The sequence below is a fragment of the Engraulis encrasicolus genome, chromosome 10 (genome assembly GCF_034702125.1).
Source record: "Engraulis encrasicolus isolate BLACKSEA-1 chromosome 10, IST_EnEncr_1.0, whole genome shotgun sequence".
NCBI lineage: Eukaryota > Metazoa > Chordata > Actinopteri > Clupeiformes > Engraulidae > Engraulis > Engraulis encrasicolus.
This window is the reverse complement of record NC_085866.1, coordinates 11,670,713-11,679,889: the sequence shown is the minus strand read 5'-3', so window position 1 is coordinate 11,679,889 and position 9,177 is coordinate 11,670,713. Positions and strand designations below refer to the sequence as shown.

General features: G+C 42.7%; 1 pseudogene; it reads right to left on the bottom strand.

Moving 5' to 3' along the window:
* Positions 1 to 3,755: 3,755 nt before the first annotated feature.
* Positions 3,756 to 7,035, bottom strand: LOC134456452 (uncharacterized; annotated as a pseudogene).
* Positions 7,036 to 9,177: the final 2,142 nt, after the last annotated feature.

Sequence of the window (9,177 nt, the reverse complement as noted above, 5' to 3'; positions counted from 1 at the left end):
AAAAAACGGCTTGTTATTTCATTATTTTGTTTTAGTGACAAACGAAAAAACTAATTTTGATCTGTATTTCCGATTTTTATTTTCTCTTTCATTTCAAAATTATGGCAATGAAAAAAAAGCCGACGGGCCGACGTGCCATTTTTAAAAAAATTTATATTTTCATTGCTCGGCCTTATCTGCCCCGGAAGTGCTAAGCTGATTGCCGTTGACCAATGAATACTCTCGAACGTGGTGGATCTCTTCTTTGCAGTGCAGACGACGCGGACGGTCAGATATTGTAGAGCTAGCAACTAATTAGTTATCATGGACTTGAGTTATTTTCTCCGAAGAGAAAACAAAAAAATTGCCGTCAGAGAAGAGGACATGACGGCGCAGAAAATATCCAGAATATTCCAGGTGAGTAATGTATTTTGTTTTTTTTGATGTTCTAGTAAGTAATTTGGGGAAGCAGTCTGTACTCTTTCCCACCCTCTCAACTCATGCCATCGAAGTCCTCAGGTTTCAAAATTACTAATAACTAGAAGAAACATGAAGTTGCAAATATTTCAAGACCCAACATAGCTTCACATGACCGGTCCTGATTTGTATCAGGGTAAAAGAGGTTCTTAATCTCAACGGGTTTATTTTTCCTGGTTAAATAAAGGTTAAATAATAAAAAAAGTGTTTATTAGACACTCGAGCCATTTCCTTATATTTCCCTGTAGCGTGTTCGACCTCAAAATTCAGAGTGTTGCCACATTTCAGTGGCAAAAAACGGCACACATAGACGCGCAAACGTTAATGATAACTATGTGTTTAATTCAATGGGGTAATATCATCGAGAGTTTATGTGTACTCTCAATGGGTATTGTGAAGACATAGCCTACGTATTGGGACCGGTATTCCAGTTACCTCATGGTGGCCCTGCTCAACCTAGCATCCACGCCTACTCTGAAGGCTGAGGTAATACAGCTAAGTCAATAGGCAATAACCAATCGAGCACATAATTTTCGTGATCGAAATGAGATCTGCTTGGTCTTAAAAATGTGGGGTGGAATGCTTGGCAAACAAAATGGACAGCAATATCTAACGTAATTACCAGAGAACAAACGCTGCTTCCTACTTGCAACATCGAGTGAACTGCCTCACAGGCAGCACGTGGAGAACTTAACGCCGTGTCGTGGACAAATTCTAACCAGGGTGCGTCACGCGGGTCGCAGTTGACATGCTCGCTGCCTAGATCAAACGTGCTGCCCGCCAGCACTGCTCCATCACGACCAGGCTAATAAGACAATGAATAACAAGGATAACTAGAAATGCATTCTCACAGAAAATGCTGGAAGCGGGCTTGCCTTTTGGGGCAGAGATGAAACAAAGTACTATTGAGAAAACAAAGCTAAAAGAAATCTTGGAAAAACTCCATCCACCCAGTCAGAAGTTATGGGCCAAACAATTCAGCCATCTTGGATTCAGCCATCTTGAAAGTGTTGTAGCTCTGCGTTTTGGGGATATACTAAATGACATACATGGTATTTTAAGTTGGCTAAGGAACACTGCATATGATATAATTTTGAAAATCAACATGGCTTCGAGCGGGATTCGAACTCACAACCTCCATATCTGTAATCCAGCCCCTTTGCGATTGATATTAAATGACATACAATACATGATATTTGAAGTTGGCTAAGGAACACTGCATATGATATCATTTTGAAAATCAACATGGCTTTGACTGGGGTTCGAACCCCCAACCTCAATATCTGTAATTCAGCACATTTGCCATCCATACTAATTGACATACATGGCATTTTAAGTTGGCCAAGGAACACTGCATATGATATAATTTTGAAAATCAACATGGCTTCGACTGGGGTTCGAACCCCAAACCTCCATATCTGTAATTCAGCACATTTGCCATTCATACTAAATGACATACATGGCATTTTAAGTTGGCCAAGGAACACTGCATATGATATAATTTTGAAAATCAACATGGCTTCAGGTGGGGTTCGAACCCTCAACCTCCATATCTCTAATCCAGCAGCATGCATTCCCATTATGCCAAGCAGCTAGCTGTCATGCATAGTCCAGCAAGACTATATCACATTGCATTGAAGAGCTGAACAATAGACTTCTAGAATGGCTGCTCGCACCTGCTCGTTAAGAATAGAATCTTGAGACAGTGGCAGTTAAGATGGAACCCTTCATTGGGAGCAGCTGTTCTGATACTAACTGACAGTTAGTATTGAGCCTTATACAGGGGAGAGAATGAGAATGAGTTTTTTGTCTTTACAACATCGTTGTAAAAAAACTAAAAGGAGTTGGCACGTGTCCTTTTCACAGATCGGAGTCATGCTTGTGATCTCTCTAACAGTCTTTGAATGAAGTTTATAGGTTAAAGGGTTCAGGCACAAATGGACCTCCGTGTGGGACATGCGCTGATCTCTTGAAAAATGCATTTTTGGAAAGACTGGGATTCTCCATAGACCTAGGCCTGTTTTTTTTACAAACCTGCCATTTAAAAAGTATTGGGAGTTGGGAGATGAAACTTTGACAATTTGGAGACATCCCATAGAGCTCGCTAACAACGCGCCAACTAAACTTCTAGGTGAAAGTGTTGATGTTTTATGACCGAAAAAGCCTCCTACACTCTAATCTTTAGAGTGGCGGAACTTTGGTTCATGGAGGTTCCATCACTGTTTTCAATGGGCACCCAGGCTTTCACAAAATCGCCAAAAACGGGAAAACGACAAGAGACACGAAGAAGCCTATAACTATACGCGATCTCCAAGCCGAGCCGGTCGTTTTAGTGTTTGAACGGTGTCTCTATCTCGAAAGGCCTAGGAGGAGATCCATTTTCTATTTTTGCTGCTGCCCTGCACAAGAACGATCAATAAATAGATAATAAAGAAACAGGACTTAGGGCCAAAACATACCAAGGCGGAACGGAACGGTCGCAGGACGGACGCGGTCTTTCTGCTTAGTTTTGGCCGGCGTGCTTTTCTCTGCCTTGCACACTGACAGCGTCGGCGTGCGCGGCCAGTCCTGTTCAAAACCCTCCCCACAGCTAAAGCTAGCGTGCTACTTTGCCATTCATTTGAATGAGACACCGCCGGTTGCCGGCGTGAAAAATACGCTGGAGTTCTATTTTCCAAATGCAGCGCGGCGCGGAGTCGGCTCCCGCGCCGCTGACGCCCGACTACCGCCGGTTGGTGTGTAAGGACAGATAGGTTTCAATGTATTTTCACCGACGCCGGTAAAAAACGCGGCCGTTCCGCGACGCTTTACCGCCTTGGTGTGTAAGACCCCTTAGAGATTACTATAATCGGGCCTTGCTCTGCAAGGGTCCTTGCTCCGCAAGCCCGCTTAATTAAATGTGTACTGTGTCAATTCACCATGTAATGCTTATGAACAAGCCTTGGCGCATTGATACACTAGAGCAGGGATTCTTAACCTTTTTGACGTCGAGGCCCATTCTTTCCAGTGCACAGTGTCCCGGGGCCCATATTAATATACATTAGGCCTATAATATAATATGATATAATATTACAATACAATTATAAAGGAATAGGCTATAACTGAAGTATTTGTTTCCACATGGGATATGTTACCACTGCATTAATTCACCGCCTCTCGTGAAGAAACATTCAAAGGAGTGTACACCCCAACAGAGGGATTGTAATAGGATTGTGTACCTCAGCAAAACCATGACTTCTATTCAAAGTACCTTGTTTTTTGCCTCTTCGATTCTTGCTGCTGCATTACTTCGTCTTCCTTCACAGCAAATATCTTACGGGCATTTTGCTTCCAAAATGACGCTCCTGTAGAAAAACAAAAAACAAAAAAGCACACAGACACACAAAATTATTTCAGGATTGCAAAAACTTAATCTTAATCAGACTTGGAATGCTATTGCAAGTCATTGCAAGCTAAAACTGTCAAGTCAAATCTCGAGTCAATACATGCAAGTCGAGTCAAGTCACAAGTCATTCCCAATATTGGCAAGTCAAGTCTCAAGCCGAGCCCTTTGCGACTCAAGTCACAAGTCAGTCCAAGTCACAAGTCCACATCTCTGCTATAAGCGTTAAGATGCACCGTGTAATATTTTAAGTATTTTATTCCCAGAAATCATGTTGCTCATTCACAAATGTTACATACAGCATCATTAAATAACACGGAAACATCAGGGTAGAGCTGTGCAAATCTCTCCTGCGCAGCATTTGGTCTCCTCAGATGGAAAGGGGTCCTTTCCAAATTCAGCTGACCAAGTCAGCGACGCACCCAATTCTTCCTCATACATGTTTGTCAAAGCAGAGGCACTGGGAAGCATGCTTTGAGGGACTTTTTTAGGACAACCACCTGCAGCTAGCTCCCACGTCCTGAAAATAGGAAATGCGAAGATGCATTGATATGAGGATTGCCACAACATAACTTTTAATGCCATCACAGCATACAGCAACTTGGGTATTTTGTGTGTTTCTTCCTAGATGTCTCGTCAGCCAACAGATGAGACACTTAAGTAAATTATTGATAATATTGCTAGGTTGTGTTAATTATACCTGGCACTCTGTGGGCATTCCATGCGTTCACCAGTCTGGTTAATCCAATGTCGCTTAATGTGCGGGTCAGGTTTGAAGTGCAGTATTTGATTAAATCATCCTCCATATCAATAAGCTCTTGATCCTGCATCTGAATTAGGGCTTCTTTAAGTGGATAATTAACACGTTGGTTCACCTCTGACCATATCCTCTCCACACGATGGTTCTGTTGAATCACCAAAAAAAGCGTAGGGAGTAACACAAGTAATGTAAGTATAGTGACGGGTTAATTCACTGCATCCCACTAACAATTCATAACTTAGCAATTTTACCGATGTAGAGGCGGTTTGTCGGTATGGTGGGCCAGTGGTGTCGTGCCTCAGTCCTGACAATTTCTCCTGGATGTACAAGCAGAGGTAGAATTCCCTGCCGTGGTCAACTCTTAGTTGATCCCACAACCCATGATGGCTAACTGCAGGTCTGCATAAATGGGTAGACTACAGGTTAGATTCATCACTTAATATTTCAAAATATTCTACAGTGTTCTTTAAGGATTAGTGGGTGGATAGTCACCTGTACACTTCCTCATAGATCACCAGGTTATTTTTCACCGGCATACTTGAATGCGCCACAATGTTGCCACTATAGCCATCCAAGGCTATTACATGGGTCACGCCAAACATCACTAATTTCTCATTCTGATCCATGTGAAGTTTGTGACCCATGTAATAGCCATGGTAGGGAATAGGATTCAGATTTCGCGCTCCCTGTAAGGGACACATACCACATTCCATAATGATGAACAGTGTTGGGAAAGTTACTCAAAAACTGTAATGCATTACTGATTACATATTACTGTCTTTTCAGAATAATCCCTTACACTGCAATATTACTATATAAAATTAAGGCATTACATTACTTTTGCATTACTTTAGTTACTATCGCCAAAAGAACTGTAGGCCTAAATATGGAGCTGCCAATTCATTAGTGTTAATCAAGCTCATGAGTCGTGCCTTTTTCACCTCCCATGCAGGAGGTGTTTCTGGCAGCATGGGCCCTACAGACTAAAAACTACCAGGTTCAGAAGGCTAATGGCTTCTTTCTGACCCGCCACTGAATACCACTAAAATCCAGGTCATTGTCATGTCATTGTAACTAAGTAAATATTACAGATTTTTTTGGCCATGTAGCCTAATGCCTTACATTACTGCATTACAGCAAAATGTAGGCCTAATGCATTACAGTAATACATTACTTTTGTAATGCATTACCCCCAACAACTGATGATGAAGGCCTATAGGCTATAAGAGTAGGCTATAGGTGAATTTGTAGGCCTATGGGAGGCATGGTTGTAGGTTAGCGTAGCCTACAAAGAAAAACGTATTATACCTGACATCGCTGCTCATGGTACGGGCGATGGATATCTCGCAGTACCTTCCCAACTCTGTGTTGTGCCACACGCGGGGTCCGCTCATTTTTCCGACGCACCATTGGTCCGATGCGTCAATGTTCCGAACATTTCCCATTGATCCTACAGCACTTAGTCTCAGATAACTTTTTACCAATTAAATGAAACCCTTTGTCCCGACAGTCCAATGTTCTGACCAAAAGCTGCTTTAGATCACCGTCATCTCTGAAGCCTACGCAGTGGTCATGCTGCTGTCTGTGACATGTTAGGTTTAGGAAGTTTTGGTCAAGGCACAAATGTAAAACTCAGAAACATTGCAATAGCCTACTGACAGGTTAGGGTTAGGAATGGCGCCAGGTACCCAGTCATAAACTTACGGCCATAGGATGGGCCTGTCTGGTAATGAGAAAACAATAGCCAATATCTCAGGTTATTTTTATTCAAAATATGAAAAGGGTACAACAGTAGGCTATATTTAGCCTAGGTCTTTTTGTATCACGTAGCCCCTCATGAAACTGCAACTTGCGTGCAGCGATTTCAGCACCATGGACAGACCTTGACGCGGCCGAGACAGCGGATTTCCAGGGTCGGGCAAATAGCACCACAGTTTACGCAGATAATTTCAAGAGACCAGTTTCTGACTTTTATAATTTAGGTCTTGCTGACACGATATTGCCAGGTAGGGCCTAATGAGCAGCACCGCTGAAGTGCAAAATGAGTGACTTGCGACTTCTACTGACCTACTATGGGCCGTCATATCATCGTCACCTCGCCTGTGTAAAATTCCAAGCAAATAATAGTTAGGCCTAATAGGCCTATGCCTACTTTATAGCTTACATATTCTTCAGATAACCTAGTGAAATATAAGATAGGCCTAGCCTACATAGCCTAGCCTACCTCACGTATCGAGCCCATTACCGCTCTTTCCAGCTCCACATCAGTTACCAGTCCTTTGCGTCGTAGGTTGTGTTTTTCACAAAATCTTCTAATACTCATTTCTGAGCACATCTTCACCCCATGTTGTTTCAGTGTGGCGGAAATTTCCGCGTGTGTCTTGCCAGCTGCGAACAAGTCTTTGATATATTCAGCATGAATCTCGATCGCAGCCATAACTGATAGGCATACAAAGTTTAATCAGAGATTATGTCGGCTTGCATAACTTCCGGGGCACATAAGGCCAGAGATGAAAATATCAAAAAATAACAAATGCCCCGTCTGCTTTTTTTCATTTCCGATATTTTGAAATTAAGTAGAAAATAAAAATTGGAAATACAGATCAAAATTAGTTTTTTCGTTTGTCACTAAAACGAAATAATGAAATAACCAGCCGTTTTTTCGTTTTTCGTTATTTGGTTCTGAATCGAAAAATAAAAGAACGAATGGTACACGGACCTAGATGGAAGCTGTGCGTGCCTTGTGCATGCAGTGTGGAGTGGATTCAGTGGGCTCACGTCTGGCTGTGATTTCAAGGCTTCAAAACGAAATGAAATACCGCTCCGGTTATGACAAGATTTTCGAGAAAGCCTGGGGAGCTTCCGCTAAGTGTATCTTAAAAGATCCTTTGACATTTGCTTTTGGTCACGAGATACTGCTAGGTTATGCCAGTTTTTCCCCTTGACAGGCATTTCACAGAGCAATGCATCATTTGAGTTAGGGGTCGGACACACCAAGGCGGTAAAGCGGCGCGGAACGGCCACGGTTTTTACCGGCGTCAGTGAAAATACATTGAAACCTATCTGTCCTTACACACCAACCGGCGGTAGTCGGGCGTCAGCGGCGCGGGAGCCGGCTCCGCGCCGCGCTGCATTTGGAAAATAGAACTCGAGCGTATTTTTCACGCCGGCGACCGGCGGTGTCTCATTCAAATGAATGGCAAAGTAGCATGCTAGCTTTAGCTGTGGGGAGAGTTTTGAATAGGACTGGCCGCGCACGCCGACGCTGTCAGTGTGCAAGGCAGAGAAAAGCACGCCGGCCAAAACTAAGCAGAAAGACAGCGTCCGTCCTGCGACCGTTCCGTTCCGCCTTGGTATGTTTTGGCCCTTAGGCTACTTATGGCATGGGGGCTCATAGAAAATATAGTTGCCTTTATTGATCAAGTAACAGTGACATCCACAGGGGTGCTGCAAGAAAGGCAAGAGAAAAAAGTGTTTTACTGTGCATGTCGCCATCATATATTGGAAGTAATAGTTGGTGCGGCATGGGCAACTGTGTGTTTGATAAGGTGAGGAGTCCTGAAAATCCCTTCTTTAAAGATGTAAAAGAAAAGTGGGATGATTTGAGGAAGGACAGGCCAAAGGTTTTGAAGGTAATTGAGAGTAATCTGAAACAGAAGAAGATGCAGGCCATTGCTGTATTGAAAAGTTTCCTCCAAAAAACAAGTCCAAGGGCAGATTACAGGGAGGTGGCAAAGTTGTGCCTCATCCTCTTCGGTGAGGTCCCCCCGAGAGGCATTCCCTTGAACTGAACAAATTTCTATCACTGTTTTACACTAGTTACTGTAACATCCACGGCTGCTGCAGACGCTCCCATTCATGACCTTCAGTTCTTCAAAGATGTCGTGGTACCAACAGTTTGATGCTGATCTTGCTACTGCTGTCATGAAGAAAGCAAACAATCACCGATGGTACTTCACATTCAGCATGACCAAGTCTGCAAAAGAGGAGATTGCAGTCAAACGCTCAGAAACACTGAATGCTGTCAACATTGGAAATCTGAAATACACCTAAAAGAAACATGCATGTCAACATGCACTGTCACTACTGAAGCAGATCATGATATTCTCCATAGGATTGCATTCAAATCTCACAGCAATCTATTTAAGCCAGGTGCACACTCAAGTTCAATGAAAAGAAAGGTTGAAACGCACACCGATGACCTCCCTTTTAATCTCTTTTCATTTCGAGACGATTCGAGCCAACACGGCCCCTTCTCTACCGGATTTCAATCTGGGGTGTCACTTTTGTGGGTACATGTTCAAACATTAATGGCTGTATTTTATGATGTATATTTTTTCTGAGTGAAGAAGAAATTTAAGCGGTTAAATATGTTGCTAAAAGGTCACTAAACATTGTGTCAAAGTGATTTTTTTAATGCTTTCCTATAAAAAGATATACTACTCACAAATCTGCCAAAACTGCAGGGGTGTACTCACTTTCGTGATAAACTTTATACTGTTTAAGCGTAAGAAAATGCCTGAATTTGCTTCACCTGAGGCAATCCAGCAACATCTTGTGCGGAAATACAGAGAATTTC